Genomic DNA, 27,062 nt, shown 5'->3' on the forward strand with positions numbered 1-27,062 from the left:
GTCCAGAGCTTTGATGCTTCTATAATGCATTTTTTAAAAGATTTTATTTATTTATTCATGAGAGGGAGAGGCAGAGACACAGGCAGAGGGAGAAGCAGGCTCCATGCAGGAAGCCCAACATGGGACCCCGATCCCTGGGCCAAAGGCAGCGCTAAACTGCTGAGCCACCCAGGCTGCCCTTCTATCATGCATTTGATGACAGTATCAGTACTACCTTAAAATTATTGCTTGAGGGACATCTGCGTGTCCCAATGGTTGAGTGGCTCAGCAGTTGAGTGTCTGCCTTCCACTCAGAGTGTGATCCCAGAATCCTAGGATGGAGTCCCACATCAGGCTCCCTGCAGGGAGCCTGCTTCTCCTTCTGCCTATGTCTCTGCCTCTCTGTATGTCTCTCATGAATAAATAAATAAAATCTTTTTAAAAAATTATTTCTTGGGATATACCTTGATGTAATTTGGAGAACTTTCTCAGCTCACTCCTTCCTTACAGACTTCAACTCTCTTAAAATGTCAACTCTGCTCTTTACCCAGCTGTCCCATAGCTGAGTAGTAAAGGTGACTTTGGAGTAATACAGACCTAAGTTTGAATTTCAGCTCAGCTCTACCAGTTACTAGCTGTATACCCCAGGCAAGTTCCTAAATTAATCCTCAGTTTCCTCATATGTAAAATTGGAATAACAGGACCCAGCCCATTTATCCTAATAAATGATTATGAAGATTGACTAAGAAGGCATATACAAACTCACTGTTTTACCTACATTATGGTGCATGGACTGCACTTAATTACCAGTCACTAACTGGGGAGCATACATAAGTTTAGGTCCTTCAAGAAACAAGTAAGACAGGATTAGATAAGCAAGAGATTTATTGGGGAAATGCCTATAGAGGGGGAGAAGGCAAGTGAAAGTGAGGGAAGCCTCCAGACCATGTTGCAGCTCCAATATCTATGGAAGAAAAGAGGGGGAATGGGAGGAAGGAATAGAAAGAGCACATTTCCAGGAAAACCTCAGTAAGCCACTGAGAAGTCTTCAAGCCAAAGTGGCCACCACTCACTGGAACTGGCCTGCCTTCATATGCTTGCATGCTCAGTCATTGGCATGGAAAGTCCAGTCCCTGCACAAACCTAGTAATGCATGCAGACAGGAAATAGCTGAACTGCCATTAGTCATGCTCCCTTCAAGGAGGAGATTGGAGCCGTGCACTTTCATGGCGGCTGCATTCTACCCACTGCACTGCTCAGGTCCACTTCTATAGCAGGTTCAGAGAGCAGGACTTCCACAGGTTTGTGGACCTGTCTTTCTGCAGGGAAATTTAGAAAAGATGGTTAATGAGGCAGACTATGGCCAGGTCACCACCATTGGTCTCAGAGCCATAGCTGGTTCACATCCTCTCCTTCTGTCCATTCTTTATGGTTTTTTGTTTTCTCTTCCGTCCATTCTAAATTCCTCTCATGCTTAGCTATTACTTTGGCAGGTTCTGGTGGTTTACCTGTTGAAGTGACCCAAATCTTCATTCCCTAGGAGTCTGAGCCCTTTGCAGTCACACCCTTCTCAGGCCGGGATTGCTATACGCTTCCTGTCACAGTTCCAATGGGGTAACTGAGTGCCAGGAGAGGCCCCTGTGTTCTCCTGGATTCCACTCATGTTCCTCCCTAGCTGTGTTTGTAAAAGGTACTCCTCCTGCTGATGAGGATGGATTCTCCCTGCTATGATGATGACCCTTTTACCCCTGCTGGTCTCTGGAGACAAGGAATCCAAAGGGCCATGGCAACAGCTATAATTTAGAATGTGGACAAAGTTCCCCAGTGAGTCATTAGGAGTGATGGTAAATGGCACCACTCCTGCTCCAATTCCTTGGTTCCTAGGTGTGGACACACTGTCATACAAAGGTCTCTGATGTAAAGCCTATCTTACGGGAAGACAATTGGTCTCTCAGTTGCCTCTGATCTGTCATTTCAGATGTGCCTTTCCAAGGCCTCCCAGCACTCTATGAGGTCCACTGCTCTAGATGGTGGTGTCATATGTAATGTATGCGACCAGGGGACCACGTGATCACAGGCCCTCTGTTTTTTAGATTTTATGTAGTACCTTCATTGTCTACATATTTGCCCTTTGGGATACTATGAATTGTTAACCCTCCCCTGTATCTCTGCTGACCAAGCCCCTGTGGCTGCTGCTTTGTCTCTACTGGTTATTATAGTACTGTGGCCTCATGGATTCTGGTAGTTCAGCACTTCCAATTGGCCTCTCTCTGTTCCTTAGGAGGAGCTCCAACATGTCCATGGCTATTAAGGAGTCCAGCCTCAGGTCCACTCTCCTACTTCAAGCCCAGACTGTCAGAAGTGACTCCTTGGTGATATATGGACAGCTTTCTCTGCAGTGCATTCTAAACGGTCCTGGTGAATTGTATGTCCTTTGAGCCTCTCATGAAACATAATCCTCTTGGGGCTTCTGGCCTTACATAGTATTTCCACTCTAGCATGCCCCTTCCCTCCACTTCTTAACCCCTCCTCTGCCTTCTGCCAGGGCATCTCCACTTCACTCAGCTTTGGCCATTACTTCTTCCAGGCTTCAAACAGCCATCCCATGTATTCTATGCTAAGTTTGCCTCATCCTCTCAGATCCTTGCCAGGGTGTTAAACATGTGTCTTTAGAAAAAGAAAAAAGGGATTCCTGGGTGGCTCAGCAGTTTAGCGCCTGCCTTTGGCCCAGGGCGTGATCCTGGAGACCAGGAATCGAGTCCCACATCAGACTCCCTGCATGGAGCCTGCTTCTCCCTCTGCCTGTATCTCTACTTCTCTCTCTGTGTGTCTCTCATGAATAAATAAATAAAATCTTTTTTAAACATTAAAAAATAAAAATAAAAAAGAAGAAGAAAGCAAAGAAAAAGAAAAAAAGAAAAAAAAAGGCCCTTAGGTCTGAGATCCAGATAGTTATACTTTTTTGGGCAAGGTTACTTATCACTTATATAATTGATCGTGTTTCTCCTGTTGATTGTTAGGAAGCTCAGAATCAAATTTTAGTCTTATATGTTTGTTTTTTTTCTTAAAGACTTATTTATTTATTTTAGAGAGAGAGCGAGAGAGCCTGCAGAGTAGAGAGGGTTGGGTAGAAGGGAAGGAGAGAATCTCAAGCAGACTCAGCGTGGAGCTAGACAGGGCTCATCTCACAACCCTGAGATCACAACCTGAGCTGAAACCAAGAGTCAGGCATTCAACCGACTGAGCCACCCATGGGCCATTTAACTGACTGAGCCACCCATGGGTCATACATGTTTTATACATAGGAATTATATACCTTACATGCCATCTTCAAAACAGCTTCATCTTTCTTCTCACTTCACACTGACTCTTTCAATTGCATTTATTCAACCCACTATCCATCGATCACTGTGCTAAGTACATATATATTATCTCATTCAATCTTGGCCTCCCCTACTGTGAGATCTCGGTCAAGAGACCAAATTTCTAGGAGCTTTAATTTCTTCCTCACCTGTAAGTGAGGAAAATCATAATGTCCACTTGATAGGGTTATCATAAGGATGAATAATCATAGTTAGTAACAATAGTTAGAAGACACTCAAGTTTTTTTACTAAAAAAGTCAGATATCTGATATAAGATATCAATGTAGTAATTTCTGAAAAGATGAACATCCATTTATTATAAAAACACTCAATATACAGAGCAGAGTATTACTAATCTTATTTATTATGGCTTAATCTAACTGAAGGCTTTTGTGGTTCATGTAATTAACAGCACTATAACAGAATCAATAAAACTATTTTAATGAATATTCATACAGAAGTGTTCATTTATGGGAGATATATATATACATAGGATAAATGAGAGGATAGCCCCATTGGAAGGCAGTGAACTCTAGGATTCTTTACTTCAAAATCTATTCAGTTTTACAGGAATATCAGATTGCTTTGGACTGACTTACGAGCCTTTTTTTTTTTTTTTTTTTTTACTTACTAGCTTTAATAATGAGGCTTATTCTACACCAGGGACTTAGTATACTGCATTAATAATGAAAGCACTATTCTGACAGCCAAGCTTAGAGCCTGGAAAGGCCACTGTACCAGAAAGCATGGGACCTGAATGCTCAGTGAGCTCTGTGACAGGCCAAGAAAACATAAGGCAGTCTGTTTAACCTCTCTGAGCTTGTACTTCTCCTGGGTTAGAGCACATGATTTTTATGATGTCTGTCAGCATCAAAATTCTGTGCATCTTTATTTTTTAACCTCATAGTATCCATGTAAAAGTGATTGGCCAATAAATCATATTTGGGTTTTGGGTGGAAAGCCTAAATTACATACTTAAAAGCAATAGGAAAATAAAGCTTAACAAGAACTAGATTTCATCTCTCCCCAAGTTCTAATTTTCTATTATTCTGGCAGGAGATTGGTATCTAGGACTCATAGATTCTCAGAGGTCTGTGGCACCCAATGATTTAACTCAATTGAACAATATTTTATTCAGTACCAGTATATGCCAAGTACTTACTAAATTTTGAAGTTTCTGAGAATATGATGCAAGAAACACACAATAAGTAACAATCAACCGAACAACTATGTGTATAGAATAGTATACTCAGCCCTTAGCAAGAGTGGTCCTCAGAGACTGCTTTTTAGAAGAAAAGGCAAAACATCCACCCTAAAAATAAATGATCAAGTGTCAAGTGGCTGACACAGAAGGGTAATGGCATAAGATTTCAGAGATAGGAAACATCACCGAAAATCCAGGTAAATTAAAAAAAAAAAAAAAAAGGAAAAAGAAAATCCAGGTAACCTTCCTGAAGGGTAAAATGTGAATTGAACCTTGAATGTTACCAAAAAACAAAGAGATGGGAAAGTGATAAGCCTATTTAGATGGTATTTATATCCTTCCCAGAATTTTTAGGATTAGGTTTATTCTTATGTGTGAAATATATCTGTGTGTGTTGTCTTTACTCAATTTACTCAATTTTACTCAATACATACCATAACAGCAGAAACCACACAGAATATTTATATGATTCAGCACAACTGAATAGAGCTGGGTGCCTACTCTATGTGAAGTACTGTACGGGGTATATGTTGGTGGGGAGGGAAAGGTGAAGAAAGAAAGAGAAAGAAATCAGAGATATAACTCAGAGGTCAGCTGAGGCTCCTTTGGCTCGCAAAGATCTGGGTAAACTTGGTTTGAATCCCCAACCCTTAACACTGGCCTATGGAAGTATACAGCCCTTTCCAGAGCTGGATGATACTCAAAGGGACACTTCCACTTCCTCACATCTAATATGTTCTGCACAATGTTGAAATGAAACTCTGCCCCTTCCCGGTTTTCCCATCAAAGGCACTCACACAAAGCAACCTGACTTTGATGGTCATTGCTGGAGATGTAGGGAATGGCAGGGAGGAATCACAGTTCAGCTATGCTGCTAGCTGCTCTCTCTCTCTCTCTTTGCCCTCTGCCCTCCCTCCTCTCTTTCCCACACACTCTCCATCCCAGATTACCCCCCAAAATTGCACAGTACCCACAGCAACTGGACCTTCCTCTAACATCCATATCCTCAAGTCATGACATTTTGCCTCAGGCTCTGCAACCAATTCGGTTATACCCAATTTTCCAAACCTCGGTGCTTCTAGCCCCAAGTGGAATTTTGGCTCCAGCTCTTAAGAGACAATTATATTCTCTCCACCTTGTTACAAAGAGATAAGTACACTGGTTACTCTAAGAGAAACCGAAAGTGCTATGGGGGGACAGAGCAGGAGAGAAGGCAGGAGGGGGGTCATGATGGGTTCCTTGACCCTTTCCAACTGGTCTCTCCCACACACACACATTCATACAGTGTGTACTACAACCATCAGTCTTGGGAAATCTGTGTCTGCTGCCTTCTATTGCTATTTCTCATTCCATCTGTCCCTGTGTCATGTCTCTGCCCAGATATTTTGTGGCTCCAACACAGCATCATTTCTGTTTTCTCCCCCAAAATTCTCTTGAGTCATGAGCCTCCCTGACTGGTCTGGGAGCTGTATAATTTGCCTAGCTTCACAATACCTTCCCCAAAATTCCCCCCAGAATATCATATAGCAGGAATTTGTTTCAATTAAAATAAATTTACATACCTGTAAAAATGCAGTAAGTATGTAACCAATTTGCTTGAGTTGGCTGGAGCTGTCTATTCATGTTACACCGAGGAGGAGCTGGAAAGAACTAACCTGTACTGACGTATTCCAGGGGCCCGCCATCTGCTGCAATTCTCACAATCATCTTTTCAGGTGAGATCAGGTGATCTGCCAAAGGTCACACCACTTCAAGAGCAGGCACTAGAATCTTAACACAGGAATATCTGGCGTCAAAGCTCCTGCTCTTTTCACTACACCACATTTCTAAAATAATAATGCTCCTTTAAGGACATTCAAATCCTCGTTATTAAAAAAAAGAGCAGGGGCACCTGGGTGGCTCAGTGGTTGAGCCTCTGCCTTTGGCTCAGGCCATGATCCCGGAATCCGGGATCGAGCCCCACATCAGGCTCCCTGCATGGAACCTGCTTCTCCCTCTGCCTAGGTCTCTGCCTTTCTCTCTGTGTGTCTCCATGAATAAATAAATAAAATCTTAAAAAAAAAAAAAAAAAGAGCAGTTGTTTGTGTCTTTTTTTTAAAGATTTTTAAATTCATTTACTTGGGAGAAAGAGCCACAGAGGGAGAGGGAACTGAGCAGACAGCCCGATGTGGGGCTCAATCCCAGGACCCTGGGATCATGACCTGAGGAGCAGATAGACACTTAACCAACTGAGCCATCTAGGCACCCTGAAGGGCAGTTATTTGATAGGATACAAACTAAAGACCACCCCAATGTTAGAGAGTCTTGAGTAGTAGAAAGAAAATTGACTCCATGACCTTGAACAAGTGGTTTTACCTTTCTGAGCTTCAGGTCACTCATTTGTACACACAATTTTACAGAGTTGATATCAACATTAAATTAAATTATATATGTACATATTTAATATATAGTTAATATATAAGTCTAACACTGGCAAGAAGGGTTAAATAGAATTCCTGCTTCCTTTTACAGAATGTAAAATGGGAGTTGACAGTTCTGACCTTCAGTTTAGTTGTACAGGTGTTTTTAATTGGGTTAACACATTACATTATTTGGGAGGGGCATTAACTGACTTATACATGAGCAGACTAATCATTAATTCAACATCACCCCAGAAACAACCACAGTCTTGGAGGTAAGTTGACCCTGCCATCAACATCATATGAAGCCCTGCTCCACAATAACCATGACTGTCTCCTAAACGAGATGTTTTCAGATTGTTGCCATCAGCCCATGTAGGAGGTAAGAGGGTTTAAAGTATGAACATTTTAAAAATGTGGGGAAGTTTCAGAGGCTGGTTTGGGGAGATGGATCCACTCTTCCTAATCCCTCAACTACACCAAGTCCTACTGGCTTTTGTTTCTAGGAGCACAGTCTTGGCTGAGAATCAGAACTAGGTCTTAGCTCTGCCTCTTCCTAGTTTTAAGACTTTGAGGTTTAAATCCCGGTTTTCTCATCTCTAAAATGCAGATAATGAGGTTTTCTGTCTTCTAAGGTTGTTGTGAAGATTAAGTTAAATAATGAATTCAAAGCACTGAGTACAGTATCTGGCACATTGTAAGCCCTAAAAAAGCTAGTTATTATTTTATTAGCATGGACCAGAGCCTTGAAGTCCTAAGATGCAGGGCAGTAGAAGAGGAAAGGAAATAGCCTCCCTGTGGCTGGAGGATCAAGTTCAGCATCACAGTAGAGCATACAAAGCCCATCAAAATCTGGCCCCAAACCTCTGCTTTACCCTTTGGTTACCTGCACACACCCTGCAAAAACCTTCTTAGCTCCCTGAGGCAAGTAAGAACCATCCTTTAGTTTCACAGAGCACTTCACATGTACTTTTGTACTTTTTCTTACTATACCTTATTCCCACTATTCATTTGCATTTCTATCTCCACTTTACCCAACCCCATCCCAGGCTGTGAATACAGACACTAGAGCCATATAGCATCTTTGTATTTGCAGCCACAGACATCGGTAAGTCTTGGATGGATGGATGGATGGATGGATGGATGGATGGATGGATGGATAAGGAATATGGGAACAACACAGTGATTTGGTCAAGAGATTAAGACCTGGTACCCAGGAGACAGGGTAAGATAGTCTTTGTTTGCTTCATAGATTTTCTTAAACCCAGGTTTGAGCACAGGTATAGAGGACATGACGTTTGCAGAGTCATTTGCCTAATGGAGCTGGTTGGGCAATCTGTGTGTGTCTTTTAGGAAAGCAGGACTGGCTGGTGGCTCCTGGCAGGGCCAATATCAAGCAGAACACTTTAGCAACCAGGAAGCCAAGGCAGGATGATGTCTCTAAGTTTTCCTGCTGTCTTCAAGGTTAAACAGTTAGGAGCAACACGTCCTTCCAGGTGTGGTCAGCTGCCAGCAGGGCAAATAGACTTGTGGGCAAGGACCATCATCCCTGTGATTATGTTCACTGTAAACAATGATGCAAGATCTAAAGAGGGAAAGTGGGTATGAAATGTGATTCCCACAGAGGATAGACCATCTGAGGATAACATTTCAAAATACCTAGAATATAAAATATTTTAGAACATAAGGCAATATAGAGAGAGGTTATATACCTTGATTTTTCAGGAATCATCCTTTTTTCATTTTATTTTTTTCTTGTTGTTAAAGGCAACTGAAAATGATATTTATTCATTGATCACTTATTATGTACTTCATACTTTATTTTTTAAAAAGTGATGTGCTGGAGTCAGCCTGGCACATGAGAACAGGCTGTGTGCATGTCTCCTTGACTCCATATTAGATGATTTCACATTGGCACCTTAAAATCAGTCACTGCAGTAGTTACGCTATGGAAATTGGCAAGCACTATCAATCAAGGTTTCCCACTTCCACATCCTCTGAGAGCTAGTTGTTAAACATTTACCAGCACACCACTGGCTTTACAATGAATGAACCCAATTAATTCTCCTAACACTCTCATTTTACAGAATGCAAAATTAAGTTTAGACAGGGTAAGTAACAAAATAACTTACCACAAACTTTTTGGTAGCAGAGGCAGGATTAAAATTCACACCATCTGCCTCCAAAGTTGATGCACTTAATTATGATGGAGAAAACAACTTCCTAATTCATTTTATAAGACCAGCATTATCCTGATAGCAAAGGCAGATAAAGACATCACAAGGAAAGAAAATTACAGGTCAATAAGCCTTATGGATGCAAAAATACTCAACAAAATACTTGGAAATCAAATCCAACAGCATATTAAAAGGATTATCTACCATGACCAGGCGGGATTTATCTCAGGAATACAAGAGTAGTTCAACATAAGAAAATCAATGTAATAAACTACATTACTAGAACGAAGGTAAAAACAAACAAACAAAAACAAGAACAAAACCAAAGACCTAGGATCATTTCCTAGCTTGTTGTTGCAAAAAAAAAAAAAAAAAAAAAAAAAAGGCATTTGGCAACATCCAACAGTCTTTTGTGATAAAAACACTCAGAAAACTAGAAATAAAAGGGAATTTTTCTAACATGATAAAGGGCATTTATGAAAAACCCAGAGTAATAAAAGACTGAAAGCTTTCCCCCTAAGAAACGATAAAGCAGTAACAGAGAATGGACTCCAATTTTCAAAGAAAAAAATCCTGTGGATAAAATGTTATCAAACAGCATCACATGCTAAAAAGAAATTGCTCATCAAAGGAAGAGATTGATGCAGCAAACTTCATTGTTATCTTATTTTAAGAAATTATCATTGCCATCCAACCTCCAGCAACCACCACCTTGATCAGTCAGCAGGCATCAACATCAAGACATGACCCCTTACCAGCAAAAAGATTACAACTTACCGAAAGCTCAGGTGATGGTTAGCATCTTATAGCAATAAAGTGTTATTTAATTAAGGTATGTACATTGGTGTGCTTTAGACATGTTACTAGACTACAATATAGTGTAAACATAGCTTTTATTTGCACTGGGAAATAAAAAAATCATTTTATTTGCTTTATCATGATATTCACTTTATTGTGGTGGTCTGGAACCAAACACACACTATTTCTGAGGTATGGCTATAAATGGAAAGACATCCATGTTCATGCTTTGGAAGACTTAATAGTGATAATAAGATAGCAATACTCCCTATAGTGGTTTAGAGATTCAACACAATTTCTTTCAAAATTCCAACAGCCTTTACTGCAGAAATGAAAAAAAAAACCTATTCTCCAGTTCACGTGGGATTGCAAGGGGCCCAGAATACATAAAACAATCTTAAAAAAAGATCAAAGTTGGAGGACTCACGACTCCTGATTTCAAAACTTACTACAATGCTACAGTAATCAAAACAGTGCTATATTGGCACAAGGACAGACATATAGACCAATGGAATAGAATTAAAAGCACAGATATAAACCTATACATTTTTGGCCAATTGATTTTCCACAAAGGCATCAAGTTCATTCAATGAGGGGGAAGATTAGTCTTTTCAGAAGAAAATGTTGGCATAACTGGATTTCCCCATGCAGAAGAATGGAGTTGGATCCCTACTTCATATCACATATAAAAAATAACTCAAAATGGAACCAAAGAACTCTTAGAAGAAAATATAGGGGTAAATCTTAGTGATCCGGGTTTGGCAATGGATTCTTAGATATGACACCAAAAGTATGAGCAAGAAAAGAGAAAAAATAGTTAAATTGGACTTAAAATTAAAAACTTTTTAAAAACTGTGCATCAAAGGACATTATTATAAAAGTGAAAAGAGGCAGCCCAACTTGGCCTGGGCAGCAGCCACTACCACAGGGCCCAGCTGAGCATAGGGAGCATGTGGAGCTCTCTTCAGTCTGGTTCCTCTACAGCCTTCCCAGCTATCCAGTACTGGGCCCCAGCCATAACCCTTAGAAACCTGGACATCAAGTATCCACTGTGGCTCATCAATAAGAACACTGGCCATAGTACCCAGTGGTTCTGCTTCATGTTGCTATGGTCCCATCACATTCTAGGCCTTCCCATTGGCCAGCATATCTACTTGTTGATTCAAATCCACCAAAACCAGGCAGCCCAGGTGGCTCAGCAGTTTAGTGCTGCCTTCGGCCCAGGGTGTGATCCTGGAGACCCAGGATCAAGTCCCACGTCAGGCTCCCTGAATAGAGCCTGCTTCTCCCTCTGCCTGTGTCTCTGCCTCTCTCTCTCTCCGTGTCTCTCATGAATAAATAAATAAAATCTTAAAAAAAAATTAAAAAAAAAAACCTGGTCATTTGTGCTGTATACTTATCTCCAGCCATGACAAGGGCTTAGTGGATTTGGTCATCAAGCATTTCTTCAAAGGCATCCATCCCAAGTTTCCCACTAGAGGGAAAGATGTCCCAGGACCCAGAAAACGAGAAGATTAGAGACATCATTGAGTGAGTTCCAGGGCTCAAACTGGCTGCTAGTCTACCCAGGCAAAGGGAAGTTTGCCATCTGTCCAGACAAGAAATCCAACCCTGTCATCAAGATGGTGAAGTCTATTGGTGTGACCATGGGAGGAATGGGCATCAGTCAGATGCTGTAGGTGAACCATAACATTATGAAGGACCTGGACAATCACACCATATGCCAAATGCTCTTTGCCGATTGGACCGAGAAGGACATCCTGCTACAGCCAAAGCTAAAGGAACTAAGGAATGAACACTGCACTTGCTTCTGATAGAGGGGAAAAAAAATCCTGAAGCTTTGGACTATAGCTAGGGCTTCGTGAATAATAGATGATCTGGAACCACCTACCACCCCCAAAAGTGGACAGTGCTGCTCCTGTCCATAAGCCAGTCTGCCTGCCTGTCCAACCTGGACCCCATGGGCCACTCCAAAGAGTGCTGCTTTACCTTCTGTTGGCCAGGCGCTGGCATCATGCAGAGCCCAGATATCACCACATCCTGTCTGTACCCAGGACCCCTGCACAATCATTCTTCAATACTGTGGCCCAAGTTCAGCCTAGCCTACCCATGCCCTGGGTGGTTACCCAGCTGAGCTGATCCAAAGGGTCTCCCTTGGAACAGAGTTCTGTTTCAGATGGGCCACAGCGGCAACATTCAGGGCAAGTTCCTTCCTCACTCTCACTCAGCCCCGACCCTGTCCTCATGATTCCTTGTCCCTCCTTCTATCCTTCAACTTCCTCTCTGCCACATACACACACTACAGGGTTGAGGCTCCCAGCACCTTGCTTGACCCACCTCTCCCTGCAGTGGACCACAGTCTGGAAATAAACATAATGTATAGGCATCCCAGAGCTCCAGGGGTCAGGGGCCACCCCTCACTGTCTGCCTCAGAGGTATTGGTAGGCTTCCGCAGCACCTGACATTACATGAGGCCCATGACACCAAAAATTCCAGGGCATGGGGGTTGTGATGAGAGGGAAGGATGCTGAGGTGAAAGGCTGCCTCCCATTCTAAGGCCCAGCCAGGCCCCAGCCAGACAGGAGGTCGGCTCTCTAAAGTGGGAAGAGGGTACTGGCTGAGGTTCTCTGAGGGCTGGCACGTGGGCCATCTTGAAACCACAGCATTTTCCCCTAACACACCCAAACATTCAAGCAGCTTGGGAGTTCCAAGCTGTCAGCTTGGCAGAGTCCCATCTACCACAAAACGGGGATTTGGACAAGGGAGGGGGAACCTGGGCTCCTGGCTGGGGCCACCAACCCTAAAGGTAGAGTTCTACCCCCTTCACCTGCCTTGGGCCCCAGTGTGGGGGAGATTTTACACAGTGCCTCATGTCTGAGGGACAGCCTCATGGCTTCCACATTGCCTTTAGACAACAGCTGTTAGCCTTTTACATATCAGCTTGGTCAGAAGTTTTTTTATAAGCAGAAAAAAAGTTGAAGTAAAATTGTGCTAATATTTTTAAAAAGTGAAAAGACAACCCACGGAATGGGAGAAAATATTTGCGAATCATATATCTGATAAGGGTTTAATATGCAACATACCTAAGAACTCCTACAGCTCAACCTAAAACAAACAACTCAATTAACAAATGAGCAAAGTACTTGAATAGACATTTATCCAAAGAAGATATACAAATGGCCAGTACTTGCATTAAAAATGCTCAATGTCATTAGTCATTAGGAAATACAACTCAAAACCACAATGAGATACCGCTTCACACCTACAAGGATGGCTATAAAAAGAAAACGGAATTAACCAGTATTAGCATGGATACGGAGAGACTGGAACCCTCATCCCCTGCTGGTGGGAATGTAAAATGGTGCTGTCCCTGTGGAAAGTAGTTTCTCAAAAAGTTACACATAGAATTATCCATGACCCAGCAATTCCACTCCTGATATATATACATACACAAAAGAATTGAAAAGAAGGATTCAAACAGACACTTGTAAGCCAGGGTTCATTGCAGCTTTATTTACAATAGCTGGAAGGTAGAAATAATCCAAGTGTCTATCAGCAAATAAATGGATAAACAAAATGTGGTAGCTACATACAATAGAATATTCAGCCATGAAACGGTATGAAGTTCTGATACTACAGTTCTGACATCAAGTTCTGATATGCTACAACGTGGATGAACCTCGAAAGAAGCCAGTCACAGTGGAACAGATATTGTGTGAAATATAGGAATATATATGAAGTCATATATTCCTATATTCCGTATATTCATACGATTTCTAAAATAGATGAATTCATAGGGGCAGAAAGCGCATGAGTTTATCAGGGGCTGGAGGAAGGAGGAATGGGACATTTTGGCTTGATGGATATGGAGTTTCTGTTTGGGGTGATGGAAAAGTTTTGGAAATAGATCATGGTAGTAGTCACACAACATTTTCAATAATTAATGTCACTGAGCCATACACTTAAAAATGGTTAAAATGGCATATTTTGTGTTGTATATATTTTACCACATTTTTTTAAAAAAAGCACAACTAATTAAAACTGTTCTTGTCAACCCTCCACTAAATCTCTCAGCATCTTCTTATCCGCCTTTGAGTCCAGTGACCTAATGTTGCCGACCTCTCTCCCAACTGCTTGAAGCCTTTTCCTTCCGTGTTGTATACTTGCCAATACCTGTGGATAAACACACACCAACCAGCACTCTATGCTGGCCAACCACTACTGTGGTGACAAAAACTGCTGAGGTAGTACGTAGGGCATTAGGGGAAAGACTTTAAAAGGAGTACAAAAATATGTTTGTGTTGTAAGTATGTATATATAAAAAGTACATTGAAGAAAGTTTCTAGAAAGCATGGGTAAACCTTATTTGATAGCTCTAGACACTTATACAGGGAGATGAGCTTTCTCCTGGATCACCTCCGTCAGGGGTTAGAACAAAGCTGTGGCATCTCAACTTCCACTGGTGGATTATCCCCCAAGTATTAGGCCATGAAGGCTGGGTCTCCTTAAAAGATTTGGACCAGCCCTTATTGTCCTAATCCCTTAATGTCCTCTTTGCTCATACTCTCTTGTTTTGTTTTGCTAAGTTTGGCAGAATGTCTGACTCCTTGGCTTTTTCACTGTCATCTTGAAGCTTCAGGGTATTCCTGTGTGGGCCAGAACTTTGTTTTATAAAGTGAGAGTTTGGAACCTAATAAATCCCCCCTTTCTGTTCTTGTTCCACAGGTCTGCCAACATGTCAAGGAAACGGGGAACTCCAATTGCTTTTTTGCTTTAGAGGCCTAGATGCATTTTTACATACATTTGTAAAAAAGTCAGATTCTTAAATCTACTGAGTATAAAATCATGTACCATAGTGGTTAAGAGTTGGGGCATTGGTGTTCAACATTGGTTTCAACATATGTTCAACATTGGCTCTGTCTCTACTGTAGTGACTTGGACAAGTAGGCCTTCCACCCCTGCAAGCACTGATTTTTTTAATCTCCAAAGTGGCATGTAATAACACCTCCTTCAGAGGATTATGATGATGTCTAAATGAGGGAAAGTATGAAAAGGTACCTCACACAGTGGCCAACACAGGCTCAAAGGGGTTAACTCCTTAGTTACTTTATTTGTTGTAGAGCATCCATGAAAGCCCATAGGCCTCCTGCATGAGATTTCCCCCAATGAACAGCCCGCAATTTCTCCTTTCTCTACACTCTGAAAACACTTCATGAAAATATAATTGATGATATAGCCATGTACCCAAACTTTGGTCAAATAAACTCTAAGTCCTCTGAGAGGAGGTAGTAATGTCGTGCACTGTTGCCATTCTTAGAATCTGATGAAATGGGCCCTAAGAAACACTTGTGAAACTGAAAGATTGAGAAGCAATTTGGGGCCCTGCAAAAAGCACTGGACTTCTTGCCAAAAGAAGTTGAGGTTCCAGTCCTGGTTTTCATATGTGCAAGCTTTGTGACACTGGATAAGAAATTTGAACGTAACTCTGATAATCAGTCTACATGGGTGTAATAGGTGGCCCAACTGCAACAAATGAAATGTTTGTGTTACCTGCCCCCCTACCAAATTCATGTTGAAATCTTAACCCCTAATATGAAGGCATTAGAAGGGGAGACTTTGAGGAGATACTTAGGTCATGAGGCTAGAGCCCTGTTTCTGCCCCATGAGGACACAATGAGAAGCTGGCAGTTTGCTACCCAGAAGAGAGTTCTCATTAGGACCTGAACAGCTTGGCACCTTGATCTCAGATTTTCAGCCTCTAGAACCGTAAGAGATAAATTTCTACTGTTTATAAGCTACCCAACTTATGGTATTTCATTGTATCTACCCAGTCTAAGACTAACCTACTCTCAAGACAGAATTGCAGTGAGATTCAGTGTGACACCATACGTGTGACTATGCCTGGTAATTCCTGAAGTACTGCAAACATAACCCTATCTAGATTCCTGCATTGCTGTTTTAAGTCTACATAAGTAACCAAGGTCTCCTCCTGTTGTCTTTATTCTAGGTTGCTGATAAATGCTTTTTGGTTCTGGAACTAAAAAGGGGCAGAAAAGAAGGAAAAAGAACTTGTTGGATGTCAATCACTTACAATGAGGCTGTTGTCAACCAATTAACAAGTCACACCTAAAGTTAAAGCCCATTTGCATTGTACTGCAAGGATTAGGAAATTGATAGATTTTTTAATGGTAAACTCTTAAGTACACAAAGGCTTATGCTCAAAACTCCCATTAGCAATAATGCAAGCTATATGCCTGTCAGGCCCATGGAGAGATGAGAGTTGAATGTGATCCATAATCTATCTTACTTAATGTCATCAGTTTCCCTATAGCCCCTTCAAACAATCAGACGCCAGTGAAATGCCCTATAATAGATTTAATAGCCTTGGTTTTAGGAGAATACAGATAGTCGATTTCAGTGACACTTTTCAACATGAGAAGCCTATACATATTTTAAAATCTTGATGTACCTGTGCACATTTATTTTTTGTTGGTTAAAAAAAGCAATCCTTTAATGATGAGAAGGTAATTAAAGAGAATAACATACAAGAGTATATCAGCTCAAATATTTCCCCTAATAACTTGGATTTTCCCCCTTCCTTTTGTTATGTAAAAATGATTACATTTGTTGAGCCTTTTATAAATTAGAAAATCTTTCAGGTTGCCTTTGGTTTGTAAGAAATGAACAAACCAAAAGGAAAGGGACATTGATCTTTTGTATTTCCTTCAAAATAATTACTGAAGGCACCCTTTGGATAGTCATGCAACACTGTGCTTGGTTAGAATTTTCCCAATTACGGAAGCACAAACACTATCTCTTCCTTATTCCTTTATTCCTTTTTTTTTTTTTTTTAAAGATCTTATTTATTTGAGAAAGAGAAAGAGCACGAGTGGGGTGGGGTGGGGCAGGAATGAAAGAGAGGGAGAAGCAGACTTCCTGCTGAGCAGGGAGCCCAACACAAAGCTCGATCCCAGGACCCTTGAGATCATGATCTGAGCCAAAGGCAGGTGCTTAACTGACTGAGACACCCCGGTTTGGTTAAGCATGGAACTTATGGTGTGAGAGATGGAGCCATGTGGCTCCCCAGGCTCCCCAAGCTAGTTCCCTTTAAAGCAGACTCAGATTGAGCTAGTAAATTTCAGGGTGTTCTTCTTTCTTTAAATCTCTTGATATTTCAGTCCATCTCATATTCTATTACCACACAGAATGTAAAAAATCCATGATAGCTGGGACTATGCCCTATATTTCCTCATATTGTAGGTACAGGGACCATATTTCCCGAACAAAAAAACCTAGACACGTACATTTATAAAGAAAATTTTTTAAAAATCTAAAGTTGGCCTTTTCTCTCCAAATCTGGGAGTATTGTATCTAATGGATGCATTCTAGCAAAATGTATTCTACATTACATACATAGAACACACATGAGTTGATTGATGGGTTGATTGCTTATCCTGTTTAGAACAGAGATTATAAACTGATAGACTGAAGCCCATATATGGCCCTTGGTGATTTTTTGTTGTTATTCTGCACTTTAAAAAACAAGTAAGTCTCAATTGGTTGCCAACATTTAAAAATTGCTGATTTCACATAAAAGTCCAGCTACTCTTGAGAAATTTGAAGATCTAAAAAGACTGGGTTGTTAGAAATCAGCTCAAGAGCTAAAGTCTCCCAAAATGGGGAAATCTGAAAAAAAAAAAAAAAAAAAAAAAAAACGGGGGGGGGGGAATCTAATACAACTGGAAATGCAAAGAAGGCCATATTTCCAGTATAATGAGGAACAGGAAAGAAAGCTGCTGCACAGAAAGGGACGACAAGGAAACGCATGTCTGTACCTTGGCACATGGAGGAGACACCTACACCTCTATTGATCTCCTTCTCCACTTGCCAAAGGATAGTGTGATTATAAATTACAAAAATATATATATTTATATATGTATATTTTTTAATTTTTAGTTTTATTTTTATACAATGAAAGGATGTCACTTGGTAGAACTATATTATTGTTGGTAGAACACAGATCAAAATGTGTCTAAAATAGTTTGAAAAACAGTATTTCAACTGATTAAACAATCTGATTAATTCTGAGTTGCCACACAACACTCTATATGGATTATAAATGAAGAATTAGAATATGAGGCAATGAAAACAAAATTTACATTAACCATAACCTTTTAAAAATTAAACTATCTTTTAAATATCACTTTTCTTTTTTTTAAGATTTGTGAGAGAAAGAAATGACGACCAAGAAGGGCAGAGGTAGAGGGAGAATCTCAGACTCTGAGCTGAGTGCAGAGCCTGAGGCAGGGCTCAATCCCATGATCCTGAAATTATGACCTGAGCCAAAACTAAGAATTGGATGCTTTCACCGACTGAGCCACATAGGCACCCCTAAACCATCACTTTTCTTTTATGCATCAGGAATATGCTTTCCTGTTCATCATAAGCTTCAGTTTGTTAGCAAACAGACATTATACCCTCCTGCCAGCTGGACTCCCCTTCCTCAGGATGCACCCAGCTCTGTGCTTTTTCTATAGCTCCATAAGCAGCCTTGTATTATATACAGTCATGTTGTAAGTCTATCTCCTTCACTGGATTAACAGTTTCTATGTGGCACAAACATTGTGTTTGTAACCCACACAGTGAGTATTCAAAACACATTTTTATATTTCAAACTAATTTCCCCCCAAACGGGTGAGAAGTAAAACAAATATTTGTAGCAACTATAATTGTTGTTTCATTTCAAGTAAAATAAGTAAAAAACAAAATAAAAACTTAATAGATAAGTAATTTTTTAAAAATACAGATATAGTACAGATCTTTTACCTCTTTTTTTTATTTTATTTTATTTATTTATTCATGAGAGACACAAACACACAGAGAGAGAGGCAGAGACACAGGCAGAAGGAGAAGCAGGCTCCATGCAAGGAACCTGATGTGGGACTCAATCCCAGGTCTCCAGGATCACACCCTGGGCTGCAGGCGGAGCTAAACCACACTGTGCCACCGCCACCGGGGCTGCCCTAGATAAGTAATCTTTGATAAGAAATTTACTGAATGCTTACTTTGTAGCACATACCATGCTAAATGCTTATAAATTAGCTCTCAAAATTCTCAAAACAATCAATCAGATATATGGTACTTTAATTATAGAAAGAAAACTGACAATTAGGGATTAAACCATGCATTCAAATATTTGCTGAGCACCTAACACATAGCACACTGAACTATCAGTTGGGGATATAGCAGAGAACTGACTTTGCCTTTTGTGGAACTTATTTTCTAGTGGAACTTGCTAAGATCACATATGTGATATATCAACATTCTAGATTTATAAATCATTTTATACATATGATAAGCTTGGACAATGTGAGTTCATCTCTTAAAGGCCCATTCTCAGAATTGACAAAAATTTGAGATGAGGAGCTGAGGCTCAGACCCTCATGCCCTCCTGAAGATTAAAGTAACGATAAAAGGTCGCTCTGCCTTTGCTGGCAGCATTGAACCTGGGAGGATCTGATCTTTAAAACTTCCAGTAAACAGAAAATATTCTCAAGAGAAGATTTATAAATAATAAAAGGAATCAGAAATAAGATACTATGGACTATGGTATTAAAGAAATAAAACAGAGTTAAGACTGCATCTTTTTAAGTTAGATATTTTTCTCTCTTGTATATAAACCTCGGTTAAGAGCAGGGTGAAGCCACAGTAGAATAGAAGTCAGGGCACGGAATGGAGTTTGGCCTCTTGACCTCTAAGTGGGATGGGAAAGTCTAGGGGAAGGATGAACTTCCAGGCACTATCACAATTCATGCTGCAAAGCTGTGGTCCCTAGCTATTATGCCATTTTGAATTTTATTTACTTCTCTGGACCTGGACACACAAGGAGTCACCCTGCTCAAAAAATGCAGGAAGAATGGGGGATCCCTGGGTGGCTCAGCAGTTTGGCCCCTGCCTTTGCCTCAGGGCGTGATCCTGGAGACCAGGGATCCAGTCCCACATCGGGCTCCCTGCATGGAGCCTGCTTCTCCCTCTGCCTGTGTCTCTGGCTCTCTCTCTCTCTCTCTCTCTCTGTGTCTCTCGTGAATAAATAAATAAAATCTTTTAAAAAATAAAGATGACTATAAACAACATGCAGCCCCTCTATTTTCATGAACAGCACAACAGATCACAGTAAACCGAGTTTATACTCCACCATCAAGTGTGGTTCTCCCAAAGTGTGGTTCACTTTGTGATGGGCTATTAAGAATATCTTCAAATCCAATAGTCTCATCATTACCTCTCAAATTATCTAGTGAAAGGTTTGAGCTTGGAAGAAATTGAAGACACTGAACCCGCTGCACTGCCTTGAATTCCATTTGTAATTTTAGTGGAGCAAATAGACCCTGGATGTTTCTTAGTGTAGAAAAATTCATTTTATCTTGGTTGAGCTGGAAATTTTTTCTGTTAATTCAAGAGGATGACTGGGCAATAATAGCTCATTTTTCACACAAGGAAAACCTTTTCGAAGATCATGCTGTTCAAAAGGTCCACTTGCTGAAAGTTCAGTAACTGGAATACTGTCCTTTAGCTGAGATCCAAATCCTCTGGCATTCATCTTCACTTGCTCTGTGAACAGCCTTTCATCCCTGTTACTGTCAGCCGGCCCCGCCACTCACTTCCGTTTCAAGAAGGTTTAATATTAATTCACCCAACAAATATTCTTTTTTTTTTAATACCTTCTACTTGCCAGATAATATTCTAAACTCTGAAGACAAAGCAGCTAACAAAACAAATACCCTGGCTCTTAAGGAGATTACATTTTAGAAGAAGGAGACTAATAAAATATATAGTATGGCAGGCAGTGGGGAGAAAAGCTAGGAGAGAGATATAAAATACTAGAGTATCTCACTGTCCTTAGGGTCACATGGGGGTTTTGTGTATGAGGGATGATCTGAGAGTTTCTGCTTCTTGACATAAACAGTGACATAGGCAAAATGGAATTGGAATGCTAGATGGTGGTGATAAGACCCTTCTGGTGGGAGGGGGTCTCTTCTCAAGAGCTTACAGAGTCCTAGGCTTCCCTCTTCAATGCTTATGTGAGGGGTAGGGAAGGAATGTTCTTAGCTGAAGTTCAGGTTTTACCAGAGATCCATCACTTTTCCTGCTGATGGAGGCCGAGAGGCTAGGGGACAGATTAGTTTAACTTTGAACCTTTGTTTCAAGAAATGAAAGCTGGTAGATATGAGCAAGAAACAAGAGACAATATATTCAGAGTTGTCTTAGAAGTCTCAGAACTTCTAAGAAAAAAAAAATGATAGAAATTAAAAACTCAGTGCAAAAGGAGATTGGATACAGAATTTAAGAAGTTTTAGACTCCTTGTCTATAAGTAAAAGTTTTATTAAATCTCCTTCCAGAAATACATCTTTCATTGAACACTACTTTACAGTTTACAAAGGGCCTTCACATACTAAAATCTATGCTACGTGTTTTTAGATTTATTAATCTAGGATTTGTTTTCCTGATAGGAGACTGAAATAATCTCTAGGCATGGACTACCACTGAGGCCATTCTCTTTAAAGTAGAGAAGAGAAAGTTACTCATGACCAAATTTACTAATGATTACTACAGCACACTCTTCAGCATGATGGACATAGTACTTACTACTCCTGAATTTGGTTGGTTCTTTGCAGTTTCCACTGCATTCCTTTGGGATATTTCCTTTGCAAAATTTCCGATCTTTTGTTTTTTCTCCCTCAGAATGATTTTGAGGGTCTAATGAAGACAGGGTTCTTCAGTAGGTTAAGTGGGAAGATCCAATTTCAGCATGACCTAGGAGGCTCCATAAATAACTTTCTCTTTTTACTGTGTTAATAAGGTCAAAGCTTTCTAGCATAACGTAACAGGCTAATTTTTTTCTCATTCTATCACTATTCTTCCCAAGTCTACTCTCAGTACAAACACACAAGACAACTCACAATTTTCCCAAGTTATATGAACACGTACCAGGCTCTTAGGCCACCATGCTTCTGTACAGAAAACTCCCCCTGACCCTTTCATTGTTCCTCTCTTTCTTTTTCAATACTCCTCACTAACCTCCTCTCACCTAAAATCCACTGGTGAGAAAAACTCAACTGGTTTTTCAAGAAATGGGCAGAAGCCATGAACAGATATTTCTTCAAAAAGAACTACACGTGGCCAACAGGCATGTGAAAAGATGCTCCACATCACTCAGCATCAGGGAAATATAAATCAAAACCAAGACGAGATACCACCTCACACCAGTCAGAATGACAAAAATTAACTTAGGAAACAACAGATGTTGGGGAGGACATGGGGAAAGGGGAACCCTCTTGCACTGTTAGTGGGAATGGAAACTGGTGCTGCCACTCTGGAAGACAGTGTGGAAGTTCCTCAAAAAGTTAAAAATAGAGCTACCTATGACCCAGTAATTGCACTACTTGGTATTTTTCCAAAGGATACAAACATAGTGATTCAAAGGGGCAAATGTAGCCCAACGTTTATAACAGCAATGCCCAAAATAGCAAACTATGGAGAGAGCTCAGATGTCCATTGACAGATATGTATAATGGAATATTACTCAGCCATCAAAATGAATGAAATCTTGCTATTTGCAGATGTGGATGGAACTAGAGGGTATTATGCCAAGCAAAATAAGTCAGAGAAAGACAAATGTCACATGATTTCATTCATATGGGGAATTTTAAAAACAAAACAGATGCACATAGGGGAAGGGAAGGAAAAATAAAACAGGGCAAAATCAGAGAAGGAGACAAACCATAAAAGACTCTTTTTTTTTTTAAAGATTTATTTATTTATTTATTTATTTATTTATTTATTTATTATTTATTCATTCATTCATGAGTGAGTGAGTGAGTGACAGAGAGAGAGAGAGAGAGAGAAACAGGCAGAGGGAGTAGCAGGCTCTATGCAGGGAGCCTGACATGGGATTCAATCCTGGGTCCCCAGGATCATGCCCTGGGCTGAAGGCAGTGCTAAACCGTTGAGCCACCGGTGCCCACTCTAAGAAATTCTTAACTATAGGAAACAAACAGGGTTGCTGGAGAGGATGGGGTTGGGGGGATGGGACACCTGGGTGATAGGCATTAAGGAGGACACTTGATGTAAATGAGCACTTGGTGTCATATGTAACTGATGAATCACTAAATTCTACTTCTGAAACTAGTAATACACTATATGTTAATTAAATTGAATGTTTTAAAAAAACTCAGCGGGTTTTTTAAGACCCTCTTCAAATTGGGCATCTGACTACCCAAAGCTTTCTCTGACATTTATGCACCTTGTGCTACAAATATTCATTTCTGTATCAAGCTGTGGCTGTCATGTGATGAGTGTTCAATAAATTCTTGGTGAAAAAATGGTACAGAAAGTCTGGGAAAACACTGGGTGGGGATAGGGTAGAGAGAATCAAGCTTAAAAGGTCACTGTAGAGCAACCTTTACTCCTGGACCCAGAAACAACACACTTAGGAAATTTACCTATATAAATAATTGAGAATGTGCTCAAAGATTTAGCTACAAGGCTCACACTTCATTGCTGTTTTAATAGCAAAATCCAGGACACAATTTTAATCCTTCAACTGGACTTTAGCTAAATAAATACGTAATGGAATACTAAGTACCCATTTAATACATATATGGAAAATATTTAGTAGCATGTCACGATATTTTATTCAAGAAAAAAAGGCTGTTCAAGGAAAAAAGCCGTTCAGTCTGCTTACATTTAAGGCTATACATTGTCAACAATGGTTTCCTTGGTGTGGGATTTCAATCCTTTTCTTCTTTCTGATTCTGAAAAACAAAACAAAACAAAACTTTGTACAATAAATACTAATTGTTTTTGTGATTAAAAAAGGAGCACTTTGTTTTCAAAGGAGAGAGTCCTGTCCTTTCATGGTCCAACTGCCCTTTGGAGCTCTAGCTCTTCTGAGATGCCATTCATAGTCCCAGCATTCCAGGGTGCCCAAGGGAAAGGGCTGCCCAGGTATTTTAGCCTCATTTCACAAAATAGAGGCTTGGAAGGGAAAAACAGCTGCTCCAGTGCTGACTAAAAAGCCCAAACAGTCCCCAAGACTTGATGATGTTAGAAAACTTGCATTAGTATGTTTCACTATTCAAGATAAATTCCTCTCAAAATTTTGCATTGACCCCGAAGCCATTTGCCATGGAAGGAGTCTGTCCCATCCAAGAAAAAATCCAAAAGTCAGCATATTTCTTCCTACCCTCATTTACATTTATTTGGACCCTCCTGAGCCAGAAGCCACCCCCTTTTCTGCCCCCAGCACACACACACACACACACACACACACACACACTCTCTCTCTCTCTCTCTCTTACTGGGCTGTAGTTCCACCAAAAGAGGCCCAGTCCTAGCCAGGAAAGAGGGCCAGGCCTGTAGGGCTGGCTGCAAGCCTGAGGTGCTGGGTCCCTCTGGACGGGGTGGCAGACAGGCCAGCTGTGAACCGGGTGACTTGACTTCCTCCTTCCCGGAGGTCCCTGCCCACATCACTGTCATCAGGTCTCCGAGGAAGTCAAGTCACATTCTGGCCTCAGAGCTTCTGGAAGGAAAAAGCGGGTGAGGTGGCAAGAGCCCTTGCACGCTTCCAAAGGACAGGGCCCCCTAGCTCGCCTTCTGTCACTAATTAGATGGAGATGGGGGTAAGTGATCTTCCCCTTGAGTGGACTAAATCTCTCATCTGTCCGAGAGGGTACTGACCTAAAATGACTGCGTCCCCTCTGCAGTGTTAGAAGGGGGGGGGGGTGCCCAGATGTCCCCGGGGTCGCTGCAAAAAGAAGAGACAATTAACAGGTACTGAGGATCCTCGAGGTGCCAGCACCCGTGCAAACACGGTCTTATTTAATCCTCCAACAACTCTCTTACGTTAGGTGTCCTGGATCCCAGCATATGGTTTGAAAGTAGGGGCAGAAGGTCTGCGAAACGCTTTCCGACTTTGCTCACTGCGTGATACGCACGGAGAAAAATACCTCGACGACACCTTGGGCCAAAGCGAGCAGCAGCCAGAAGCAGAGCAGCCCCCGCTGCCCCAGAGGAGGGGCTCCGCCTCGCAGTTCCCTCGTCCCACCTGTTACCTGGAACGCAAACCGGGGGCTGATCCGAGAGACACGGGACGTCGCTGTGTCCAGACAGAGCTGGATTTGCTGCCTTCTGTGTGACTTCAAGCACGTAACTTGACGTTTTGGGGCCTGTGTCCTCACCTCTAAGTGACTAATGCTGGCACGCACGTCGCTAGGACAGGGACAGGAGCCACGAACCCGACCGAAGGTGCGTCGGCGAGGATGCGCGCAGAGAGCGCGTCCCCACCCCCCCACCCCGGGCTCCCGGGCGGCCCCGGCGCAGGCGCAGACGCAGGCGCAGGCGCGGGCCGCGGGGGGAGGGGCGCGGGGGCGGCGGGAGGCTGCGGCGGCCCCGGGAGCTTCCCGGCTTCCGCGCCGACTTCTGCGGACGCGGGCGGCTGCGTCACCGTCCGAAAGCGCGGCCGGCGGGGGCGGGGGCGGGGGCGGGGGCGGGGGCGGGGCGCGGCGCCCGGCAGCCCGCGTGCTCTAACCGAAAGTCGGGGCCCGGACTTCCCCGCCGCCGCCGCGCCCGCCGCGCCCGCCGCCCCCGCTCCCCCCTCTCCCCACCCCCCACTCCCGCCGGCGGAGTCCCCGGGGCCGCGCGCGGGGGCGCCCTGCAGCGGGGCGAGGCCGTCTTGGCCCGGGCTTGGGGCCCCCCGGAGCCCCGCCGGCCCGGCCGCGCCGTCTGGCCCCACGGTTCCCTAGGGAGGAGGAAAGTTGGCCCCGGTGGCAGCCCTCCCCCGCTTCTTTCCACCCCGGCCCCCGCCCGACTCGCCCGGTTGCACAATTCCTGCCGTGGAATTGCCGCGTGACTCGGACGGAGCCCAGAAATGTTTCCCAGGTTGCCTCCGCCGAGAAAGCAGCGGCCGGTGTCCCACGCTGACCCCGGCGCCCTCTCAGTCCTGTTTCTCCGCGAGGCTGGGGAGCCCTTTACCACGCAGAGCAGAGCGTGCCCTTTGCAAAGAAAGACCAGCCCGCGAGCCCTGTAGGTTGACTGCGATCGCCACGTTTCTTATCACCCCCCTCCCCTAGCCCCCCCCCCCCCCGCGGTGTGTATTTTCAGACAAAAAAAAAAAAAGAAAAGGTGTTTCGATTCACTTGGAGAATTCAGGACCCGGTTTTGAAGGAGGATGAGGAGCGAACGCGTGAAGAAGTGGAGGCACAGGTTTGAGCTCCCCAAGAATCAGCGTTGTAGGCGCTGGTGGCACGTAGTAGGCACGGATTGCCTAGGGAACGAATGAGCAGTTGGAGGAGGGATTCGGATAGCTGCCTGTAGACCAAAGCTTTCATTTTGCAGATGAGGAAATTTAGAGGTTAAAGTCATTGCCCGGGGTCACCTAGCTAATTCATGTGGAAAGCAAGAATAGAGTTTGGCTCTCCTTTCAACTTGAAATACTCTGATTTTGAGATGGGTGTATTTGGCCCTCTGTGGGAAAATAAAACCCCTTCGGGAGTAACCTCTGCAAATCCTTACTTTATGCCCTCTTCCTACCCATCTAAAACAAGCAGGACAAAGCAACGACTCCCAAACACCATACATGCATGTGACAGGCTGAATTGGACAATGCCAAGGCAAGACGTTTGCAAGGCATTTTTTGGCTTATTCCCCCACCTCGCCCCATAAGATAATCACAAAACAGGCAAATAATAAGGATAAAGAAAGAAACAATAGTGCTTCTTCAAAATGGTATGGAAGGGGATCCCTGGGTGGCGCAGCTGTTTGGCGCCTGCCTTTGGCCCAGGGCGCGATCCTGGAGATCCGGGATCGAATCCCACGTCAGTCTCCCGGTGCATGGAGCCTGCTTCTCCCTCTGTCTATGTCTCTGCCTCTCTCTGTGTGTGTGACTATCATAAATAAATAAAAAATTTTTTAAAAATGGTATGGAAGATACCATTTGCCATGAGCCTTACTTTCGTCAGTAGTGTTTGGTGTTTTGCATGGGAACTGCTAGACTTATGAGTAACTGTCAGGGTTGCTCTGAGACTGGTCAGATACTTTGCTCAGGCTCAGAATAGATTTGTAGCTCATCTTTCAGAACAGACAAG

General features: G+C 42.4%; 1 protein-coding gene and 1 pseudogene across 1 annotated transcript in view; both read right to left on the reverse strand.

Annotated features, from left to right (window-relative positions):
- Positions 1-23,738, reverse strand: part of JAK1 (Janus kinase 1) — a 155,564-nt gene extending 131,826 nt beyond the window's left edge. Inside the window, exons 1-2 of the mRNA XM_077892135.1 lie at positions 23,663-23,738; positions 6,202-6,316 (exon numbers count right to left, since the gene is read on the reverse strand). The gene's annotated coding sequence lies outside the window, so the exon portion shown is untranslated. The remainder of the gene's footprint in view (positions 1-6,201; positions 6,317-23,662) is intronic.
- Positions 18,750-23,667, reverse strand: LOC144310741 (proteasome maturation protein pseudogene; annotated as a pseudogene).
- Positions 23,739-27,062: the final 3,324 nt, after the last annotated feature.

Source organism: Canis aureus, chromosome 3 (genome assembly GCF_053574225.1).
Source record: "Canis aureus isolate CA01 chromosome 3, VMU_Caureus_v.1.0, whole genome shotgun sequence".
In the NCBI taxonomy this organism is placed as follows: domain Eukaryota; kingdom Metazoa; phylum Chordata; class Mammalia; order Carnivora; family Canidae; genus Canis; species Canis aureus.